We start from the raw sequence: 25,539 nt of genomic DNA, 5'->3' as shown, positions 1-25,539 counted from the left end.
GTCTTTTCTTTTATAATAAAACAATACTAAATGTTTGATCTATTTAAAGCATACAGCATCCCTAAGAAAATGATTCTGTTATTATCTCTCTTCTTAAAAAAAAAAAAAACTACTGTGTTTTTCAGAAGTTCAGCAAACAATCCAAAGAAAAGGAGAGTAAAATACAAATTCTGACACTAACACAATTCCACCGGGCAGCTAAGTTTCCCTCTGTAACTTGTTCTGACTGTTGAGTAACACGTTATGTCTCTTGGAACAACACACATATGGAACCTTTGAGAACACTAACGTCTAAATTCTATTTTAACACCTAAATTCTTGAGTATTTTTTGATATGTCTAATGTTTTTAAAATGTCAAATCTTTCCTATAAACATGTCATGTATTAAACTAAATAAAACATGAATAAGAATGATTTAAACTAAGGGCTGAAGCCAGAGAATACTAATGTACTAAACAGAGTGATTGAAAAGGCAAGAAAATGAACATAGAGTGTTTTCAGACCCTGTGTGTTGAAATATGAAGCGGCGGGCTACGTTCCTGGCACAGCGGCCGCCTGCACAGCTAGCTTTTGCCCCGACATAATTACACAGAAACTGTATATTTTTAAACACTGCCTGGCCCATTAGCTCCAGCCTCTTATTGGCTAGCTCTTACATATTGATCTAACCCATTTCTAATAATCTGTGTAGCCCATGAGGTGGCTTACCAGGGAAGATCTTAACTTGCGTCTGTCTGGAGTGGAAGAATCATGGCGACTCACTGACTTGGCTTCTTTCTCCCAGAACTTTGTTCTGTCTACTTCACCTACCTAATTTTCTGTCCTATCAGGCCAAACAGTTTTCTTTATTAGTTAACCAATGAAATCAACTGATAAGATACAAGACTTACCTCCATCACCTGTGAAAGCACCCCAGTGCTACATTCATTTGAAAAGTAACCATATTTATTTATCATATTCCTTATTTTAGATTTTATAAAAGATTATTTTCCCTTGTCCACAAATGCTCTTTGAAAACCGCGACTAGCCTACATTCACCCTCGTTGCTCCAGTTTGGCTAATAATCATGTACTCTTTCCCCAAGCTTTATACCATTGCTCAAACTGCATGGTCATTTAGCTCTGGGCCACAGATTAGGAAAATGTAAAAGTCTTAAGAGTCCAAATGAAGACAGGAGTCAGACTCACTATTCTGTCTTTATTTGTGCCTAGAAATTCAGCTCTTTCTGTCCAAGCTGGATTAATGTGTCTCTGGTGTTGTGATGAAGGTTGTTAGAAATATTTCAGCTTTTGTAGTGGCTCTGTTTAGAAAAGTTGATCTGATAGGCGTAAAAATGGCAGAGTCAGAAATGGGAAAGTTTCTCTGAAAATATATTCATTTATACATTTCTTTTTTCTGGATCTATCAAGCTCTTTTTAACTTACTTAATATACATGAAATTCTATACTATATACTGTAAATTATGGTTTCGATGTTCTTTTCATAAAAATGATAATTAAGACTTCCTATTGTTATGCCCAAATCTGCAAAGTCCCCTAGACAGCCAACAAGGAGCCCGAGTCCCATATGTAAAAGCAAAGAGCCTTTATTTTAAGCAAGTTTGTAAACTCAGTCTCTACACATGTCCAACATATTGGAATATCCAGAGAGCCCTGAGCTCAGTTAGAATAGGGTTTTATAGCAGTAAGGGTAGGGGTGAAGGGTTTCTGAGGTTTAGGACCCCTGATTGGCTAGGGATGTCCTGGTGAGTGTGTACTGGCAGGTGGTCCTATCTACAGTTGTTGGAATGCTAGGCATTTCCTTTGGAAGGTCTGTTTTCCTGGTTTTCAGGTAATCTCAGCTTGTGGTTCTTCCTGCCACCAGGAACTGCTTCAGGGTAAACTATGGAGACCCAGGCCTCTTGTTAAATTTATGGAGGCTGAGTCCAATTCTGGCAGGTGATAATGGTTGGAAGTAAAGAACTTCCTTTGGATGACCTGCCCAGACTTAGCTTATTATGGCTGGCTCCCACACTATCATGGGTCTTGGAGTGATAGCTCAATGGTTAAGGGTCCTTAATGCCCTTGCAAATAACCGAGATCACTTAAGCCCTCACATCAGGCAGTTCTCAACTGCCTGTAACTCCAACTCCTGGGGTCTGAAGCCTCTGGCTCCACATGTACCTGTACTCATGTACTCCTGCCCACACGCAAACACAGATGCACACAAAAGAATCATTTAAATGAAATTTGGCTTTATCTGTTATTAATTATATTTTGCTTCCACAACAGCTATAATATCAATGTATATTTATATCTTTATATATACTTACACATGTATATGGCTATGTTTTTTAATATCTTTCCACAATTCTTTTTTCTTATTGAAGCATCATAATTGTTTTTAATGTGACAACGAAATATTAGTATGTAGAAAAGCATGCAGCACGTTATTGCTTTTATTTTCAATTATTATCTTTGACATTTATTTATTTATTTATTTTCATGAGGGAAAGTTTGCCTGCTTGTATGTATATGAATCAAATCATAAGCATACTTGGTGCCCACAGAATCCAGAAGATGGAGTCAAACTCTGATGAACTAGAGCTGTGAACCACCATGTGAGTTCTGGGACATAAACCTGAGCCTTCTGTAAATGCAGTCAGTGATCTTAACCGCTGAGTCATGTTTTCAGTCCAGCAAAGTTTGTCCTGTTACAAAGCTGATTTTTATAAGATATGAAGTCTAAGCAGATTTCTCTCTAATTTATATAAGTTTGACTATACTGTTGCTCCTGACTTTAACTGTACGTGTAGAATGAGCTACATATGTTGTGCTTAAGTTGATCTTCCATGTAGAAGGAGCTGTGTAGCATGAAGGTAATAACCCACTTTCCCACTGAACTCTCGGGAATATCTAGTGAATCCATAGCACCTGATCAGTTTTGAATAGACAGTCTCAGCTTGCTCAAAGCAGAAAAAAATCATAAATTTTCATACTAAGCCTTTCTACATTAACCATTTATATCTATGAATATCATCCATTCTGATAAAAAATGTCTCCTTAGGTAGAGTAGCTGGTGTAAATTACCAATGCTTCTCAAACATTAACAATTAATGTTAATAATTAATGTTAACAATTAATGCATGGTGACACAAATAACTCTGCATGCTGACAAGATTCCTTTGGCTTCTCAGGACAGAGCCAACTAGAGATGGATAAAAGTTCACGAGTGGCATTGAATCTTACAATTCTAAATATGATTTAAGTTTCATGGGCACCTTTTAAAATTGAGATTTCCTATTAGATCCAAATGGGTGGCCACTCAGAATTAAGTAATTCATTATCAAATGACTATACAACCAAGAAAAAATAGATAGCAAATGAAAAAGAAAAAAACGATAATAAGAGATGTGATTTTGATATTTGAATGTGATCAAATGTAATAAGCATTGTGTCATTTTTAGAAATGTCTTCAAAATCAGTTCAAGCCCATTTAATTTCTACCTACCTACTTACCTACCTACATAGCTGTCACTAATCCTTTTTAAGGCATAGGTAATGTTTTGAGTTCTGTTTAGATTCTCAAAATACAACCAATAAATTTTATACATGGTCATTTTCTTTTTATTAAAAGCAAAACTTAGCCTACATTTCATGATCTGTGTATAGGTTAGGGAAAATGAGCTCTTTAACAAAGAAGGTTTGTAATTCTTTATGTCATGAGTCAGCAAGAAACATAAGTAAAATCAGAGTATTTTATGGCACAAAATTCTGAAACTTTGCTTGTCAAGGAATAAAAAAATTCAACCTTTGGAAGAACGACTAGAGCCCTCCAAGTGATTGAGATTTCCTTTGAGAGCAATGAGTTTTACAGCCTAGAGGTGGTGTTTGTCACATGGAAAAGCCAAGATGTGCTCAGAAGGGGAGCAATTATGAAAATGTAAAGCACCTTCCGACAGAACTTGTGACGCTGAAGCAAATGCCACTGAAATAACGAGTAGAGCATTAGCACCATCAGAGTGGAAAGCAAAAATAATTTGGATTCCATCACTCCTTGCCGTCATCTGGTCACAAGCATATTAACAAGTGACAAACAGGTCTAAAATAAAATAGACGTGATAGACTCAAGATTTCTTCTGGTGACAACCTCTGAGAAAAGGAAATAAACCAATAGAAAAATAATATTTATCGTTGCTAATTATTATTCTCAGCCTTAGTAGGTGGCCCTTCCTAAAAAGAGGTAGCCACACTTTACATTTTAATTACATAATAATGTCTTTGAGTAGCTCTCTGAATCTTGATTAATTGTAGATAAAATTCTAGGCACAAGTTTCCTTAACCTTTTAATTCATTTTTTTCTCACTAATTAGCTCTACAATTAATGCATATTTCATATTGGACTCATTGACTTCCTCTTGTAGATGCTGGCAAAGTGTCCAAATTATCTAGTACTCAATTTTCATTACTGTCACTTTCAGAGTGCTATGTGACCTTGGTCTTCACAGCCAGATTCTCTGTGTTCAATCTTCTTACTAATAGACAAAAATGTCAAAATACTGCTTCTAATTCAGAATCTTATACTATAGCCTACATCTTAACAAAAATTTATTAGTGAACAATACCAATTACACATCAAATGCATTTTGACATACTTTCTCTTGGCACTCTTACATTTCAATGAGAACTGAATGAGGAAGTACAGGACCACATGCCTGTCTTTGGCTAGTTTAAAATTTTACTACAGAAATGCTTGATATAATCAACAGTGGAAGGTACAATGGGAATGTATGTCAAAGCGTTTTGGGCAGATCATGTAATAGACACTCTGGGCCCAGGCGAGCACACTGGTACGCAACTAAGGACAGGCAGGTGTGTTTCTGTGTTAGAGCATCATAAGATGCTGTACACTAACTCACAATTTACCTGCCCCATTTCAAGATTTTTGACAGCTGACGATACAGGTTCCCTTTTCTCTGCCCCATTTCTCACGTTAACAGCTTATTTTGTTCATATTCCCAATTCCTAGGACTGTCCACCCACTCCTCTAACAGCCCATCCTCAGTGTTCATGGCTGCCATTTGTACCTTTCAACTAAAACCCCACTCTATCCACAAACCCGTGAGTTTCGTACAAGGATCAGATGTCCTGGTTTCCTATTTTTTATTCCACGCTAGATATATTCACAGAGTCCATCCTCCTATAGGAACTAAATATTAACCTGAACTGCAGGTGAAGTTATGGCTTAAAGTAATTAAGATTATATTCCAACAGTCCATGACTTTTTATCCCCATCTAAAACAGCAACTGTAGGACATTGTGTAAACTTTATCACATGGCATTTTTATTAATTAGATGACACAACATTTATTTATAAATTTGTTGTGAATTGCTAACAGTTCATTCTTTACACTTTGTGGTGTGTGTGTGTGTGTGTCTGTGTGTGTGTGTGTTTGTTTTTTGTTTGAGATGAGATGAAGGTCTCCATTTTTTAAGTTGGTACGTTGGTCTGGAAATGGAGATTCTCGTGTGTGTGTGTGTGTGTGTGTATCTTTGTTTGTTTGTTTGTTTTTGTTTGAGATGAGACAAAGGTCTCCCTTCTTTATGTAGGCAAGTTGGTCTGGAAATGGAAATTCTCCTGCACCTACCCCACCCCCACCCCCAAATACTCAGATTCTAGAATTGTGCCATCATGGTTTATTGCACCCTTTGTTACACTTTTTAAAACGTGATAAAACAATAACTTTCATTTTTCCAAGTTAAAATCTACTTAAATTTTCCAGTAGTCATAACATTATGACCTGAGAAAAAATTTCATCTCCTCTTCAACTTTAGATATTTCTTTTCTCAGAAGGTTGACGAGTAAATAGGACAATTCTAACTAGCAGTATTTGAGTGTATGAACTTGTAGACACTCTCTTCTCTATTGCCTACGGGCTTAGCTGGGGTTATCCTCGTGAATTCCTGGGAATTTCTCTAGAGCAAGGTTTCTTGCTAATCCCATATTCTCTAGAGCAAGGTTCCTTGATAACCCCACAATGGCTCACTCAATCAAGATATCTCATTCCTTGCTCTCATGTCTGTCCTTTTTCCATCTCAAATATCCCATTCCCTCAAGTTCTTTTCATCCCTCCCCTTCTTCCCTTCTCTGTCCTTTCCACCCTCTCTTCTCTCCCCACTATGTTATGTACTCATTTATAAGTGGATACTAGCTATAAACAAAGGATATCTAGCCTATAGTTCATGATCCTAGAGAAGCTAAGTAACAAGGTGAACCCTAAGAAAAACATATATAGATCCACCTGGAAAGATGAAATAAACAAGATCACCTTAGAGTCTTCAGAGCAATACTTAGAGGAAATTGTTATGAAAAACTGCCTGGTATAGGAACATGTAGTCAAACAATTAGGGTTCAAAAAGATGTCTTTGAGAGCAAAGGTCTTATGAACTGTAAGAGACTGAAGCAGCATACACAGAGGGCATGTGTCTATGTCAGGTCCTTTGTGTACATATTTTAGCTTCCAGTTTAGTGTTTTTATGGGATTTTTGAGTCAGCAAATATGCGAGTCTCTGATTCTTGTGCTCTCTCTTGGGCTCTTATCTTTCTGCTGGTTTGTCTTGTCCAAATTTGATGTGACAGTTTTTCATTTTATCTTATTACATTTTATTTTATTTTTATCTCTTAGAAGCCTTTCTTTTCTAATGAGAGATTGAAAGGGAATAGATCCGTATGTGAGGAGAGGTGGAATAAAATGTGAGGAGTAGATGGAGAAAAAACATAAGAATGGTATACTATGTGGGAAAAAACTGGAACTTTCTCTCCCACTCACCAGTACTTGGATAGCCATTCTGAGGCTTACTATTAATTATTACAAACTCTTTGACTAATGACTCAGGCTTCTTACAGGTTAGCTCTATATATTTAAAGTAACCCATTTCTAATATTCTATATATCACCCACCATGTGACCTGTGTTTAGCTTACTTTTCCAGTAGCTGCTGGTGTCTCCCTGATTCTGATTTTATTTTTCTCCCTTTATCTTTATAAGGACTTCCCACCTGTTTATATTCTGCCTGGCTATTGGAAAAACCAGCTTTTTATTAGGCAATGACAATAAACAAATCACAGCATACAGACGGGACATCCCAAAGCAGATCCTAAATATAGTTGTAACTGATTAGTATTTTATGTTTTAGTTTACAAAAATATTTTTAAAAATATAGGTTAAATGTTAAACAAGTAGAAGTAGCTGGAAAAATTTTTATTAAAATAAAGATGAACTAATTGTGGGCTCAAATAACAGAATACATATAAAACACTCAATACAATGTCTTCATAAAGTGATATTAAGGGAGAGACCAGCGCAGAAGCGTGGCGGACACGGAATGGTCCAAGCTTGAAACGCCAAAGCCCACACTGAGAGCAAATCGCCCCACTACAATTAAATCAAGTAGGTTTTTGGGGGGCTGGCCTGCAGAGAGGTAGGCCTCTCACTGACAAGGTCCCCTGGATAACGGGGAGCCTGGTCCTGCCCCTGAAGACCCTCCTGAGTGAGGAGAGTGTTCTTGGCTGGCAGTGGGTCCCAGGAAACAATGCAGGGACATTCCCTGACTCCCTTGACTCCGGTCAGTCTGTGAGGGCTGGTACCCTCTGCTGGGGCTGCTACTCCTCTGCTGTGACCTCTCTCTCCCTGGCCCACCCCACTTGCACCCATCATTCTCCCTCCCTTCCGCGGAGCCATGGGATCACCCAGTTCAGCCTGTTCTGGTGCTGGGTCGGGTAATTGGGGCAGAGGGCAGCAGGAGTTTCTTTGTTTAGGTAGCTGGCCTGCAGAGAGGCAGGCCTTTTGTTGACAAGGTCGCTGGCAAACAGGGAGCCTGGTCTTGCTCCTGAAGACCCTTCTGAGTGGTGAGAGAGATTTTGGCCCACGGTGGGAGACAGCAAACTGAGCGAGGGCATTTTCTAAGCGGGGGGACCCTGGCCAGCAGGGAAACCTGATCCTGTTTTAAAAGACCCACTAGATAGCATCGATAGGAGGAGATGGGCAGGCACCAAGGAAAGAATTCACCCAACAATCTAAAACACAATATGAAAACACCAGAAACCAATGATCTTACAACAGAAGGTCTTGAACACCCTATCACAGAAGAGGTAGAAAAAATTGACTTTATGAAAACATTAGAGTCCCTTAAACAACATGTAAAAAATGCCCTTATAGAAATGGATGAGAAGTATAACAAAAAGTTTGAAACAATGAGTTAATACGTAAATGATACCCTGGGAAACCAAGAAAAAAAAGATCAAACAGGTAATGGAAACATTTCAAGAATTGAAAACTGAAATGGAAGCAAGGAAGAAAACACAAACCGAGGACCAGCTGGATATGGTAAATTTACGTCAACGAGCAGAGACTAAAGAAGCAAGCATAATCAATAGAATATAAGAGATAGAAGAAAGAATCTCAGATTCTGAGGACACCACAGAAAAAATTAACGCACTGATCACAGAAAACAGCAAAGCCAACAAAATCTCATCACAAAACATTCAGGAAATATGGGACACAATAAAAAGACCAAACCTAAGAATAATAAGGATAGAAGAAGGAAAAGAGTCACAGCTCAAAGGCCTAGAAAATATTTTTAACAAAATTATGGAAGAAGACTTTCCCAACATAAAGAAAGATATTCCTTTGAATATTCAAGAAGCGTACAGACACCAAATAGACTAGATCAAAAAAAAAAATCCCCTCGCCATATAATAATCAAAACACAAAATATACAGAGTAAAGAAAGAATATTAAGAGCTACAAAGGAAAAAGGCCAAGTAACTTATAAAGGTAAACCAATCAGACTTACACCTGACTTCTCTATGGAAACCATGAAAGCCAGATGGTCCTGGATAGAGGTACTGCAGAAACTAAGAGACTATGGATGCAAGCCCAAACTGCTATACCCAGCCAAACTATCATTCACTATCAATGGAAAAAACAAGACATTCCAGGATAAGAACAAATTTAAATAATACGTAGCCGCAAATCCAGCCTTACAGAAAGTTATAGAAGGAAAATCACAACCCAAGGAATCCAAATCACAACCCAAGGAATCCACCATTGCCAACACTGCCTACAATACCTCAGGCAACTAGTGACCCTTCACCAGCACAACTCAAAGAAGGGGGACACACAAACTCTACTACCAAAAACAGTAAGAAAAACAGGAGTAAACAACACTGGTCATTAATATCACTTAATATTAAGGGACTCAATACACCTATAAAAAGGCATAGGCTAAGAGATTGGATACAAAAACAGGATCCAACATTCTGTTGCTTACAAGAAACACATCCCAACCACAAAGACAGGCATCTACTCAGAGTAAAGGGTTGGGAAAAGGTTTTTCAAGCAAATGGGCCTAAGAAAAAAGCAGGTGTGGCCATACTAATTTCTAAGAAAACAGACTTCAAACTAAAATCAATAAGAAGAGATCGAGATGGACATTTTATACTCATAACAGGAACAATTCATCAGGAGGAAGTCTCAATCCTCAATATCTATGCCCCTAACATAAAAGCACCCACTTATGTAAAAGGAATATTACTAGAACTCAAGGCAGACATCAAACCACACACACTAGTAGAGGGAGTCTTCAACACACCTCTCTCACCAATGGACAGGACAATCAGACAGAAACCTAATAGAGAATTAAGAGAATTATTGGAGGTAATGAAGCAAATGGACTTAACAGATATCTATAGAACACTCCACCCAAATAAGAAAGAATATACCTTCTTCTCTGTGGCTTATGGAACCGTCTCAAAAATTGACCACATACTCGGAAACAAAGGAAACCTCCACAGATACAAAAAAAATATCAGTGTCCACCTGTGTATTATCAGATAACCACAGATTAAAGTTAGAAGGCAACAATGATGCTACCCCCAGAAAACCGACAAACTCATGGAAACTGAATAGTCAACTACTGAACCACACCTGGGTCAAGGACGAAATTAAGAAAGAAATTAAAGTCTTCCTTGAAATTAATGAAAATAAAGAGACAACATACTCAAACCTATGGGACACAATGAAAGCAGTGCTAAGAGGAAAGTTCATAGCACTAAGTGCCCACTTAAAGAAGATGGAGAAAGCTTACATTGGGGACTTAACAGCACACCTGAAAGCTCTAGAAAAAAAAAGAATCAAACATGCACAGGAGGAGTAGAAGACTGGAAATAATCAAACTGAGGGCAGAAATCAACAAAATAGAAACACAGAAAACAGTCCAAAGAATCAATGAAACAAAAAGCTGGTTCTTGGAGAAAATCAATAAGATCGACAAACCCCTATCCAAACTAATCAAACGGCAGAGAGCGAATTTGCAAATTAATAAGATCAGAAATGAAAAGGGGGACATAACCACAAACACAGAGGAAATTCAGAGAATCATTAGATCTTACTACAAAAGCCTGTATGCCACAAAACTGGAAAATGCAAAAGAAATGGACATTTTTTTTTAGATAAGTACCATATACCTAAGCTAAAAAAGACCAGGTGAATGATCTAAATAGACCTGTTACTCTCGAAGAATTAGAAGCTGTTATCAATAATCTCTCATCCAAAAAAAGCCCAGGACCAGATGGTTTCAATGCAGAATTCTGCCAGAACTTCTAAGAAGGGCTAATACCTATACTCCTTAATTATTTCACAATTTAGAAACAGAAGAGTCACTGCCAAATTCCTTTTATGAAGCTACAGTTACCCTGATACCAAAACCACACTAAGACCCAACCAAGAAAGAGAACTACAGACCCATTTCACTCATGAACCTCGATGCAAAAATTCTCAATAAAATACTGGCAAACCGAATCCAAGAACACATTAGAAAAATTATCCAATATGATCAAGTAGGCTTCATCCCAGAGATGCAGGGCTGGTTCAACATATGAAAATCTATCAATGTAATCCATCACATAAATAAACTGAAAGAAAAAAACCATATGATCATGTCATTAAATGCTGAAAAAGCATTTGACAAAATTCAACACCCCTTTATGATAAAGGTTTGGAGAGATTAGGGATACAAGGGGCATACCTAAATATAATAAAAGCTATATACAGCAAGCCAACAGCTAAGATCAAATTAAATGGAGAGAAACTTAAAGCCATCCCACTAAAATCAGGAACACGACAAGGATGTCTGCTCTCTCCATACCTCTTCAATATAGTACTTGAAGTTCTAGCAATAGCAATAAGACAACATAAGGGGATCAAGGGGATTCGTATTGGAAAGGAAGAAGTTAAGCTCTCATTATTTGCAGATGATATGATAGTATACATAAGCAACCCGCAAAACTCTACCAAAGAACTCCTACAGCTGATAAACACCTTTAGTAATGTGGCAGGATACAAGATCAACTTTAAAAAATCAGTTGCCTTCCTTTACAGTAAGGACAAGGAAGCAGAGAGGGAAATCAGAGAAGCATCACCTTTCACGATAGCCACAAATAGCATAAAATATCTTGGGGTAACTCGGACCAAGGAAGTGAAAGATCTATTTGACAAGAACTTTAAGTCTTTGAAGAAAGAAATTGAAGAGGACACCAGAAAATGGAAGGATCTCCCTTGCTCCTGGATTGGGAGGATCAACATAGTAAAAATGGCAATTCTACCAAAGGCAATTTATAGATTCAATGCAATCATCATCAAAATCCCATCAAAATTCTTCACAGACCTGGAGAAGACAATAACCAACTTTATATGGAAAAACAAAAAACCCAGAATAGCTAAAACAATCTTATACAATAAAGGATTGTCTGGAGGCATTACCATCCCTGACTTCAAACTCTATTACAGAGCTACTGTAATGAAAACAGTGTGGTACTGTCATAAAAACAGAGAAGTCGACCAAAGGAATCGTATAGAAGACCCGAATTTTAACCCACAAACCTATGAACACCTGATTTTCGATAGAGGAGCTAAAAATATACAATGGAATAAAGAGAGCATCTTTTTTTATTTTAATTTATTTTTTTATTGAGAAAAGGAAGAAAAAAAAACAAGTTTCCACCTCCTCCCAGCCTCCCATTTCCCTCCCCCTCCTCCCACCCTTCTTCCCCTCCTCCTACCCTTCTCTCCCTCCTCCCACTCCTCTCCCCCTCCCTCTCCAGTCCAAAGAGCAGTCAGGCTTCCCTGCCCTGTGGTAAGTCCTAGGTCCTCCCCCCTCTGTCCATATCTAGGAAGGTGAACATCCAAACTGGCTAGGCTCCCACAAAGCCAGCACATTGCGTAGGATCAAAACCCCGTGCCATTGTCCTTGGCTTCTCATCAGCCCTCATTGTTCGCCATGTTCAGAGAGTCCAGTTTTATCCCATGCTTTTTCAGTCACAGTCCAGCTGGCCTTGGTGAGCTCCCAGTAGATCAGCTCCACAGTCTCAGTGGGTGGGTGCACCCCTCGGGGTCCCGACTTCTTTGCTCATGTTCTCCCTCCTTCTGCTCCTCATTGGGACCTTGGGAGCTCAGTCCAGTGCTTCAGTGTGGGTCTCTGTCTCTATCTCCATCCATCACCAGATGAAGGTTCTATGATGATATGCAAGATATTCGTCAGTATTGCTATAGGATAGGGTCATTTCAGGTTCCCTATCCTCAGCTGCCCAAGGAACTAACTGGGGACCTCAGCTTGGGCTCCTGGGAGCCACTCTAGGTTCAAGTCTCTTGCCAACCCTAAGGTGGCTCCCTTAACTAAGAATTGTGCTTCTGTGCTCCCCTATCCAACCTTCCTTTATCCCAATCATCTTCAACAAAGTGTGCTGGCTTAACTGGATGTCAATCTGTAGCAGAATGAAAATAGATCCATATCTATCACCATGCACAAAACTCAAGTCCAAATGGATTAAAGACCTGAATATCAGTCCAAACACACTGAACTAGATTGAAGAGAAAGTGGGAAGTACTCTACAACACATGGGCACAGGAGACCACTTCCTACGTATAACCCCAGCAGCACAGACATTAAGGGCAACATTGAATAAAATGGACCACCTGAAACTAAGAAGCTTATGTAAAGCAAAGGACACTGTCACTAAGACAAAAAGGCAACCCACTGACTGGGAGAATATCTTCACCAACACTGCAACTCACAAAGGTCTGATTTCCAAAATATATAAAGAACTCAAGAAACTAGACTGTAAAAAACTAATCAACCTAATTAAAAAATGGGGCACTGAGCTGAACAGAAAATTCTCAACAGAAGAAGTTCAAATGGTCAAAAGACACTTAAGGTCATGTTCAACTTCTTTAGTGATCAGGGAAATGCAAATCAAGACAACTTTAAGATACCATCTTACACCTGTCAGAATGGCTAAAATAAAAAACACCAATGATAGCCTTTGCTGGAGAGGTGTGGAGAATGGGTACACTCATCCATTTTTGGTGAAAATGCAAAGTTGTGCAACCACTTTGGAAAGCAGTGTGGCGGCTTCTCAGGAAATTCGGGATCAACCTACCCCTGGACCCAGCAATACCACTCTTGGGAATATACCCAAGAGATGCCCTATCATACTACAAAAGTATATGCTCAACTATGTTCATAGCAGCATTGTTTGTAATAGCCAGAACCTGGAAACAACCTAGATGCACTTTAACAGAAGAATGAATGAAGAAAGTATGGAATATATACATATTAGAGTACTACTCAGCAGTAAAAAACAATGACTTCTTGAATTTTGCATGCAAATGAATGGAAATAGAAAACACTATCTTGAGTGACGTAAGCCAGACCCAGAAAGAGGAACATGGGATATACTCACTCATATTTGGTTTCTAGCCATAAATAAAGGACATTGAGCCTATAATTTGTCCTCCTAGAGTAGCTAAATAAGAAAGTGAATCCAAAGAAAGACATATAGTCATCCTCTTGGAGATTAACTTTCATTGGACTGAAATCCCAAGGTTCAAATCTGGAGCAGAAGGAGAGAGAGCACAAGCAAGGAACTCAGGACCCCGAGGGGTGCATGCACATACTGAGACATTGGGGATGTTCTAACGGGAATTCACCAAGGCCAGCTGGACTGGGTCTGAAAAAGCCTGGGATAAAACCGGACTTGCTGAACATAGCGGACAATGAGGACTACTGAGAACTCAAGAACAATGGCAATGGGTTTTGATCCTACTGCACGTACTGGCTTTGTAGGAGCCTAGGCAGTTTGGATGCTCACCTTACTAGACCTGGAAGGAGGGGCGAGGTCCTTGGACTTCCCACAAGGCAGGGAAACCGGGACTGCTCTTCTGGCTTATGAGGGAGGGGGACTTGATTGGGGGAGGAGGAGGGAAACGGGAGGCGGTGGAAAGGAGGAGGCAGAAATCTTAAATAAATAAATAAAAAATACTATATCCAGTTAAAAAATTAAAAAAATAAAGTGATATTAAAATACTGATCTATTGTGATAATAAACAAGTGTGAATGTTCTACTGAAATCTGTAATATTCTTTAACCTATTTCTTTGATAAATTAAAGTATTTGCATTCAAATATTTTATATAATATCTACATATTAGTTTTCCTTCCGTCTTATAAATCAAACTAGTGTTTAATCTTATAAAATTGGCTTCACTTTTACCCAGGATAGAAATATTAATCTAAGTTCTAACAGATATTTCCAAGTCACTAATGATGCAAATTATTACTTGAAACTCTATATTCAATTTTCTGGTCACGTGGAATTCAGAAAGATTAATTTGGTTCATCCAATTTAATTGTACATTCAGATAATACCAAATTTGCATCTACAAACAATAATTTATCCACCAGATAACAAGCTGAAAATTTAACATGTTGGATACTTTAATCTTTTACTTTTCTATTCTTAAACTTATAATTCCTGGGGATAGAAATTATGTGGATATTATAAAAATATACAACAATGCATATGGCTACTGATTAGGAGAATCTCTAAATTTTACTATCTCATAAAGTTATACCACTCCATTTTCTTAAGTCTGAAGAGTTAGTCTTCACAAAACTTCTGTGTGTTTTCTTCTTAGCAGTTCTTTCTAATAAAGGAAGCCCTACTCCAATATCCAAAATGAAAAAAAAGTTAATTCATTTATATTCTTTTTACTCCTCATCCCTCCTAATTGGTATATAACTTTAGAGAGAAACTTGTCCTACTTTATAGGACTGATTTATTATACAAAAATGAATACCAAAATTTAATAAATACCAGTAAAATAGTTTTATAATATAAAATGTAACAGCTATGTAGACATTTGCTAACTCAAGTGTGGGTTAAAATATTCTGAAAAAATGAGTAATAAATATGTTTCTGAGTGCAGTGAAAACATCATAAAAGTCTAAAGGCACTCACCTACACTTAATTTTTATGTTCTCTTCTGGGAAAATCATAGCTATAATTTTAAATTACTGGATAGAACTGTGTTGCAGCTCTTCAGATATGCGATTGACAAAGGGGCATCATCAGTAGATGAAGGGACATCATCAGAAGATGAATTTAGGATGCATTATTTTTTATGGGTACCTACTTATAATAGGCACTAAAAGTGAGATAAGGTTGATGGTATATTTGAGTTACTCTTTTCCTCTTCCTGTGTTTAATAAGACAAAGAAGTGCTTTCAAATATATAATTAAACCTCTCCTTTTGCTTGAAGGTCTCAAAGAAATTGCTTTTAGGTTTAGGAAATGTTAGAATTCCCTAAAGCTTCAAACTTGATAGTAATTCACATGTGTTTAAAGAAAGCTTTTCTAGATTTCAAAGGATTATAAATATGAATATAAAGTATGGTCTAGTGTTTACAGAAGTCATATATATATATATATACACATATAGTCAAATTATACATATATAATGTACACATTATGTTGCCATTTAATCATGTTTGCCTGAATAATTCTTAAGCTCTATGATACATTACCACACCACTTCCCATATTCAGAATGATTTCATCATAACAAACCGAAGTTATGTAACTACCAGACAATAATTTCCTGTATTGTCCCCCCTTTAATCCCCAGTATTCTCCATTTTTCTTATTTTCTATGAATTTTAGGCTGTGCATATATGTGGGTTCACATAAAACTTATCCTGTTGAGAGCAACTATTATCAAGCTCTATCAAGAAACTATAAGACAAGACAAAAGCCCACATATCAAGGCTGCACAAGGAGACCCAATAGGAGGAAAGAGTCCCAAGAGCAGGCAAAATGAGTCAGAGATACATCCTCTCCCACTATTAGGAGTTCCCAAAAGCACCAAGCTAACAGCCACAGCATATATGCAGAGGATATCATGTAGACCCACGCAGGCTTCGTAATTTTTTCTTGAGTCTCTGTGAGACCGTGTGAGCCCTGCTCAGTTGATTCAGTGAGATGTTCTACTGGTGTTCTCTGCCCCCTCTGATGCCTATAATCTTTCCGCCTGTCTTCTGTGGGGTCTCCCAACTATGAGGGGAGGGACATGATAGAGATCTCGAATTTAGACTCCCTCTTTATGTAATCTTTGACTATGGGTCTTTGTACCTACTCCCATCTGATGTAGAAGGAAGCCTCTCTGATAACAATTTGACAAGGCACTAATCTATGAGTATAGCAGAGTAACATTAGGGATCGTTTTATTGATTTTATTTTCCTGCAGTGTTTAGTTCTACCCTAGGTGTCTGTATTATCTAGTCCAGAATTTCTGGCCATCCAGATAGTGTATGGCATGGGCTGTGTCTCATGATGTGGGCTAAACCAAACATTAGTTGGCCACTCTCACAAGTTCTGCCCCATCATTGCCCTGGTACATCTTTCAGGCAAGGCAGAAGGAAGTGTTTATGACTGGGTTGGGAACTAAAATGTAGGGTGAAGGCAGATACCAGCTTGATGTATCTACATTCAGTGAGCTGTGTAGATGTGGTCCCCAGTACAAGGGGCCTATTGTCAGTATTCAGAGAGCGACCTTCTAGAAGGCTTAGCATCAACCTGGGTTGTTTAAGGATCTTGATGAGACCCTGGCCTTGGTCAACAAATCAACCAAATGAAAATCAGTCACATTTCTGGAAGCTTTGTTACAAAGATGTCTAGTACAAACTCTGTAACCTTCATTACTAAGAGGGATCACTAAGATCACTCTCATAGATTTCAGGAAGTTTATGCTGTGTTAGGTTTCCACAATATTTAAAATTCTTTTGATTTGAAGAACCCATCCATGGAAGAAATTCAGTACTTACAGGTACTCCGTCCTTGGGATGATGTATAACTTATAAAAAGAATGCTTTCTTTGGGGCCCCATTGACTTTATTCCTTTCAGCTTCAAGTCAGGCAGCTCTCTCTGAGGCAATTATAACTAAATATGCTCAATTTTATATGTGTTGAAAATTTTCACTCTATATTCTCATTAATGCTGTTTTAACATCAGTGCTAAGAAAACTTATTTCTAATGATTACAGCATTTATCATATTTGATCTGGCTAACTTCAGTCAACTCCCTCAAAAGGCATATGTTGATGATGAACAGATTTCATATCACTGGAGGATATGTAATTGAATCAGTTTAAACAAAGGAATGTTTGAGGGGCTTTTGACTTTATATTTTTCCCAAGTCTATCAAGCTTAAACATGCCATTCAGAATGACACAATCTTTGCTCATATCTAACACTGGACGTAAAGTTCAAGTGAGATTATATATATGACTCACTATATAATGACCAACAATAGGTAAAGTATAGCAACAAATTAGGGTATATTAATGTAATTAGCTATTTCCCTATTTAAGGCTAAAAAATAAAGTTAACATCACTATCTTTGTATAGGCCTGTGAAGTTTTATAAGTATAAAAATACTAGAACAATAGAAAGCTTTTATGTGCTCCATAAATTCCAAGTAAGGATAAGATATTTATACAAATAAACATGAAAAGATAAAAGTTGTTATGCATTCTCACAAATCTCTATATTTTAAAATATGCCATCAAATCAATTATGAGACTACAAATACATAAGCTATTGGAAAATTTGTCAATTCAACTTAGTGAATAATTCGGGGGCAAGAAGATAGCTTATTAATTGTTAGATGTTCACTTAAGCCATGGTGGGTTTGTGTGTATCATTCCACAGAAAAACTCTTACTATAAGCATTTATTTGGATGCAATAATGTGTTGAACTTCTATATATTTTATTGAAAAAAATCAGTTTCGCAACATAAATTTGAAATCTTCAGAGTTGTCAAATGCTTTGAACTCTTGTTTGCTTTAATGGAGACTAGTCTTATAAAATTATTGTTGCTTTGGCCAGGCATAATGGTGAATTTCTATAATAAAAAAATGGAAGTGTAGGCAAGAAGTGTGTTTAAAACGTTGTCACACCAAAAATGACTCTTTTTGTGTGAGAAAACAGTGTTTCCTTCTAATAATGATATTTCAGTCGTCATGAGATAGTGGGAGTAAATGACTTGATTCATTTTATACTTTATTTTATAAAAATCAAAGCCAGGACCCAGAAGACTGAGTAATTTTCTCAAGAAGTATAAGCGTGAGATAGGTCCTAAAAATAGGTTATTGTATTTAGCAATTGTTAAAAGGCTCTTCTAGTTACTGATTTTCTCCCCTTTTCTCATCAGATTTAAAGTGTGTTCCAATTTTGAACACTTAATTTGATACTCTTATAATTTTATGAAAGTTTAATTACTGACTGAGATGAAAGCACATTTGACTTTCACAGTAATCGCTCCTCATCCACCAAACTGATTTGTCATTTGAGAGTTATACTCTAAATTAAATTTAATTAAATTAAAATTCAAGTCAAACGAGCCTTTCACTCTCCTTTTATTTTTATTTAAAAAGGAAATGTTTCTATTTTAGGCTGGTAAATATTGAAGCTGTGTGTTCTACTTGTGTGTTCTTCAGTGTGTACGAATAGATCTGTGAGGCAAAGCATGTACATCAACAAAATCAACGAAAATGCTTTATGGTACCTTGTGGGTTTTTTTGTTTTTGTTGAAAATACAGTTTTCTCTCATGCAATACATCTCAACTACATGTTCCCCTCCTTCCACCCTTCTCAATCCCCTGCATCTCTCCTCTACCCTGAACACACTCCCTTTCCATTTCCCTTCAGAAAAGAGCAGGCCTCCAAGAGACAACAGGCAAAGGTGACAAAACAAGATACAATGAGACAAGGCAAAAGTCCTCATCTCGAGGCTGGACACGGCAACCCAATAGGAGGACAAGAGTCCTGAGAGCAACTAAAAGAAAGAGACACTCCTGCTTTCACTGTGAGAAAACCCACAAAAACACTGAGCTAACAGCCATGACAGATATGCAGAGAACCTGCGTTTTAAAGGTTATGAAAATATTTCAAGGCAGACAATTTCAGCACAAATGACTATTTTTTCACAGAAAAACGTCTTGGCATGATAAATGAGCACAGGACAAGCAAGACTGTGTTTCTGTGCTGAAAAAGATATTGACAGCTTCACGGACTCTCTGGAGATACATTACACAAAGGATTGGAATTGAAATAAACCAAGTGCAGGCAGTAGGCAAAAATAAACATATAACTACCACAGCAGTAATCCATATTTGAAGCAACAGCTATTGAGAGGTGAGGAGAACATCCTCATAAACTGCCATAAAAAGGGATAAATGGTACATTTTCAGGGGCACTTTCAACATGTTGAAAAGCTGAAAATTGAGTATTATATAAGCATAGTTTAGCTATAACTGTGGAAAATCAAAGAGTCAAGGAGATTAAAGAAATGAGAGTAGTCAAGTCTGTGTATATGTATTGAAATAAAATTACTTTTATATAATCCTGTAAGGTACAAAGGCTGGTTATAAAACAACTTATCCTAATTCTAAATATATATTTAGATACAAAATTAATTGTCCCGTAAGTTGACAACAAAATGTGAAGTTAATTGAGAATAGCTGAAGACTTCTCTGCCATATAGCAGAAATTTCTAATATTTTTACACACTTTGCTTAGTACAAACAAATGGATACAGTTTTACTATCTGTGAATTTTAAAATGTAATATCATATAGTTAACAGGACAGGGCAGTCCGTCTATAACAAAGCTCTGTAAATGCTCCTTGACCTTGTGGTAAGCAGGATATGCGATTCTGGAATCAATTTCAGGAGGCAAAACATATTGTCCCATTTGAGAGATGCAGATGTATTTAGCCAAACAAGAACCTGGCTCATTTAAGAGTTTTATAGCAAACAAGAATGGAGAGTAGTTTGCATAATTTTCTGATGTTCCTTTAATAGTGTTTATCTTTTATAGGGCTCTTTGGAACAGCTGTTGGCCACCTGTCAATAAATGTGGCCTTTTATAGACTCAACCTTTTATTGTTCTCTTGCCCTTCACATATAAAATCAAGAGTCTTAGGAGAAATGAGTGGACAACTTGGTAAGAAAACCATCTATTTTAAATTGAGAAGTTCATCTTTTGCAAACTGAAGTAAAGACGGAATTTTGAACTCGGTGTATTATAAAAATCTCCTTAGTAAAGATAGGCTCTTGTTTTAGCCACCTATTTTCAAAGTTGGTATAGAGTTGTATTTTAAATACTGGCTACATGGAAACTAAGCCAAGAAACATTCACTAAATGCTTTTTATCTTAGTTATATTTAATTTTACATGTATTTTATTTGAAAATATTTGTTTTGTAAGTATTAATGACATAAACGTTTTGGGCATACAAACAGTTGTTTTAATTTATTTCTGGTAGAATAAGACATCCAATGTTTCTGTTCATATTTGCATAAAATCTGTCGAGCTCAGTGTTTTTACACATATTTATTGACCTACATCCTAGACAGATTTTTGTGTGATAGTGAATAAACACAGTCCTACAAATCTGTACACAGAAATACATTTCTGTTCATAAAGTGATAGCATCCAAGCCTTAAAGGAGAAAGCTGTTTATTATTCTTTTATCCAATTAGATTCCAACTTTCCCTAAATTATCATGAACAAGAATAAATAAGGCAGGTTTCAAACCAAGGGAAATTCTTACTGATCTTGTTAGCTATTATGCACAAACCCTGCCTCTTTTCTACCTCTTCTCAATCATTGTAATGTAAACTGTGGAGCTGAATCTCAACATTTTCACAGAGATATTTGATGTTACATGTTACTTTCTCAGATCATGTTTGGCAGTGGACGTTTTGTTTCCCTTAATAGAATTTGCATACTGTGTTGTCAAGCTGTATTTTAAACCATGTGTGCTCTTAGAAACAGAGTAGCTAATTGGGTTAACTATGCTTGGTTGTCAAGAGCAATTTTAGATATGGTCTTCATTCTAGTCAGGGTGTGATTATTTCAAGACTGCTCGGAGGGCATAAATAGACAGGCATTCATCGGGTATACTGGGCGGACAGTCTGATCTTTCATGAGTGTACTTAATTGGACACACATGCAATACCCAAGGTGCAATGAAAAGATAAGATAGCCATTGGAGCTTGTGAGGCGCATGAGTTCTTTCAATAATGATTCTAATGCCATCTCTGCTTTTGCAATTACTCTCATGCACGCTTTTCTTTGGTATCTTTATGGATCTCTGTTGCATTTTTGTGGGATGCTGCCATCGAGTTCTTGGAGTGAGTATATGTGAAAGTGCACAGGCTGTCTAAAAGGAGTCAGTAAGAATCTGTGTTCATATTATTAGAATTGAAGGTGGACCATACTTGCATTCATAACGTATCCTTTTGTCTAGCGAATGAAATATCTTGAGAGATTCTCATTATCTTTTGGTAGAAAATCGTGTAGAGTTCTCTTGAACTCCATCTCTTCATCTGTTGCAACTGACAGCAACCATGTAATGTCTTCAGTATTATTATTTGCCAGCTAAGTCCTCTCTTTATAAACAAAGTATTGAGGGTATTCACACAAGCGTAAACCAGGAAATTAAAAGATAGAAACTATGGAACAAGTTATTCCATTAAATTAGTTGCAGTATAAATTTTATATTCATATAAATATAATCAAACATATGGGAAAGATGGCCCACATATATGTATGATATTCAGTACATCCAAAAAGATAAATATACAGCATATACTTACACTAGTGTCCTTATGTACTTACCATAGGACCACATGCAATGAATATGTAAAATGGGAAATATTTAAAATCAAAATTTTTAAGTTTAAAAAAAGAGCATCAAAATAAAAATATTCTTACTTTTCTAGTAAGCTAAATTTATATTAATGGCTGATGTCGTATGTTTCTATGCATCAAAGCATCAAATAGAAAGATTTTAAAGTCAGTTATTCAAGAACTGTTGTCATTGACTGTTGTCTGACTGATTTAGATTAACATTGAGTGATAGAGATCCCTCTTAGGAGCTGAAACATTCACTCCTGGATGTTAGAAGGAGAATAATACAATTCATGAAAGTAATAAACCATAATCTAAAAGCTCAGAAAGTTATAGTATTCACAGGACCTATGACCATCGTTTTTAAAGCTTTTCTTTTGTTGAAACTGTTTATATAATAGACTTTGATCATGCTTCCCCATTCCCCAATTCTCCTGCAACCTCCCCACTTATCTACCCAATTTTCCATTCATTCTACCCCACAAACAGCCAGACAAAGACAACAGCAAAACTAAGAAGCACGCACAAAAACACTCTGCAGAAGTACAGAAAGCAAAACTCATAATAAACAAGCTGAAACTTAAAAGACAAAAAAAATTGTATCCAAACAAAGCAAGAAAAGAAAAAAAATATAAAATGACACTTAGATAATTTTGTGTTGGTCAAATACTCCCAAAGATGGCCCCTTACCTGAAGGCCCCCCGTGAGACTCCATTGGAGAAAACTGATTTTTCCTTTTGCATTGGGTATCAATTGGAGATAGCTTTTTACATGTGGGAGCCTGTATTTATTTTCTCTGTGCTCGAATCATGTAGCTTGAACCTCCACAGGCTTTATGAGTGAAGCCACAGGCTCTGCAAGCTCAGATGTATACCGGTTGTGTCTGGAAGATACTGTTGCCTTGAAGTCATTCATCTCTTCTTGCTCTTACAGTCTTTCTGTTTTCTATTCCACATAGACCACTGTACCCCGAGGAAAGAGCTTTGATGAAGATACTCACTTAGGACTGAATGCTCAAACTCTCTTACTTTCTTCCAGTTGTCCAGTTGTGAGTTATCCATGCAAGAAGAAACTTCTCTTATGAGGGCTGAGTGATGCGCTGATCTAGGGGTATTGCAGTATGCCATTAGGAGTTATTTTGTTGCTATGTTCCTTTAGCAGAATAATAGTATTCTAATGTTTTTGGAATAACCAACTACTTACTAATTATATTTAAGGCCCATTCTGTTATAGTAGGCTGCTTGTTCATCCCAGCTGTCGAAAATGATCACACAAAAACCATATTATTTAAATTACTGCTTGGCTCATTAGCTCTAGCTTCTTATTTGCTAACTCTTACATCTTAATTTAACCCATCTCCATTAATCTGTGCATCACCACGAGGTTGTGACCTACCAGCACATCAGTCTCCGGCAGCAGCTCCATGGCTTCTCCCTGACTCAACCCTTCTTTCCTCCAGCATTCAATTTAGTTTTCCCTGCCTAGCTAAGTTCTGCCCTGCTATAGGTCCAAAGCAGTCCTTTATTAGCCCAATGGTATTCACAGCATACAGAGAGGAATCCCACATCGCCATTCCATAGGAACAAATAACTGACTGTACTAAAGTGGTGAAGAACCTGAGACTACACAGGTCATTGGCTTTGAAGAAAACTTACTAATATTATTCTTCTCAAGGAACATTGCTCCGGCTCAATTTTATGTAACCTGTAAACAATGACTAGCAAGAGAAAACTGTCTCCTATGGAGCAGGCTGCAAGTTGAGCAGAGAAGTCTAGGGATAAGCTGGACAGGCTTTAAAATGATTCAGATGTCTCTGAGTCATCCACCTATAGTAATATTAGTAACCCCAATGAACTCACTGGTTCATCAAATGAGAGTTGAGTGAAACCATTTCTGTGGTATATTATTGGTGCCTATCTAACGTGAATAGATTTTTATTCATGTTCCCTAATGAGAAAAGGCACACAACATTATCTAACCAGTCTTTAGAGTAGAGTCAACACTATGAACATTTCCTATAATTGTTTTCTTTTGACTTTATTCTAGGAATAAAATACTAAACATTGATAATTCAGTTTAATCTCATAAATAATGCTAAGGATGGAAAACTATAGTACTTCAAGAAATTCTCTTATGTAGCTTTTGGATTTAGATTCTGAGTTAACACCTATGCCTTAACATCCCAATCGAGCAGCATATAGTTTAGCCTTGAGTCTAATATAAATATATCTTTTTGTGAGGAGTTTGTGGTGGGAAAAGGGTAACAGTTTTATTCAAACATAATGGGCAGAGGAAACTAAAACTAAAGCCATATGAAATTAATTCTGAAATCTTATACATGTTGCAAAGTTCTTATTGAGGTAGATCTTAAGTTTTATGTGTCTCAAATGTAATAATTTGAAATCTGTAGGAAGACATCATAAGATCATCATAAGATCAGTGAAAAAATATACAAAGTAAAAATAGAATTAAAATATTTTTAGGTACTATATGTTAACACTTTTAACAAATTCACTGCCTTTTTAGTTTATAAAATATTTCTAAACATTAGCATCCTAGGAATACTATTTCTAAAAATATGTCTAATACAATTTTATATATTATTTTCATAAAATAATATTTTGGATATAACAAATATGTAGTACTATTATAAATGAGAAGATTATTAGTTACCACAATATTTCAGATAAGCCTCAATCTTCTATTTACAGCTTGATTATGACACTTGAATGAAAGCCAACGCATCTTTCTTGTTAAATAAAATTAGATACGATAAATGCATCCTTTGTACTTCTTCTTGTGTAGATTGATGGTTGTTTTGTACAGAGGAACGCACCTAAAGCTAAAGCTCTAGATTTTGGCTTTATCAGAGCCCAAGTGTCAGAAGAACTGGACCTAAACTTCAATTGGTTCTATTATTAATTCAAAATGCAAATTGGGCAAATCAGCCCTCTTTCATGTCCTGTTTTTCTGAGCCACAAAATAAGTCCTTTGGCCTAGTTTAAAACTTTTTTTTTTCTTCTTCAACATCTTGCAGACCAAACCTTATGCATAATGTACACATGAATAAAAATAAATGTGAAGCCAGACTTTCTCTTATGAAAGCAGGACTGTAGGAAGAGGGAAGCAGCCGTGTATTTGTGTGTGTCTGTCTGTCTGTCTGCCTGCCTGCCTGACTCACTGACAGACTGACAGACTGTGTGTCTTAGAGAACTCTGTAGCTATCTCATGAAACTTACATCCTCAGGACTTGTTGATGACATTCAGGGGTCATCAAATAAGCCCTTATCTTCATGACAACGTTTTGAAAATCATGTAATTATGTGATCATTGTGTTTATTTGCCATTCTAAAATGTATTCTCATTTCAACACATCACAATTTGTAAATACCTTGAAAACAGTACAACCTGATTTACAATAGAAATTTATAAGAAATGCAAGACCTCTGTCTCTTAAAAAGTGTTCCAGGG

General features: G+C 36.8%; 1 protein-coding gene across 1 annotated transcript in view; it reads left to right on the top strand.

Moving 5' to 3' along the window:
* Thsd7a (thrombospondin type 1 domain containing 7A) overlaps positions 1 to 25,539 on the top strand; it is a 365,115-nt gene that overhangs the window by 144,349 nt on the left and 195,227 nt on the right. The gene's annotated exons all lie outside the window — the stretch shown is intronic.

This window comes from Microtus pennsylvanicus, chromosome 19 (assembly GCF_037038515.1).
Source record: "Microtus pennsylvanicus isolate mMicPen1 chromosome 19, mMicPen1.hap1, whole genome shotgun sequence".
Classification (NCBI taxonomy): Eukaryota; Metazoa; Chordata; class Mammalia; order Rodentia; family Cricetidae; genus Microtus; species Microtus pennsylvanicus.
Note: the sequence above shows the minus strand (reverse complement) of the source record. Positions and strands in the feature narration are given on the sequence as shown.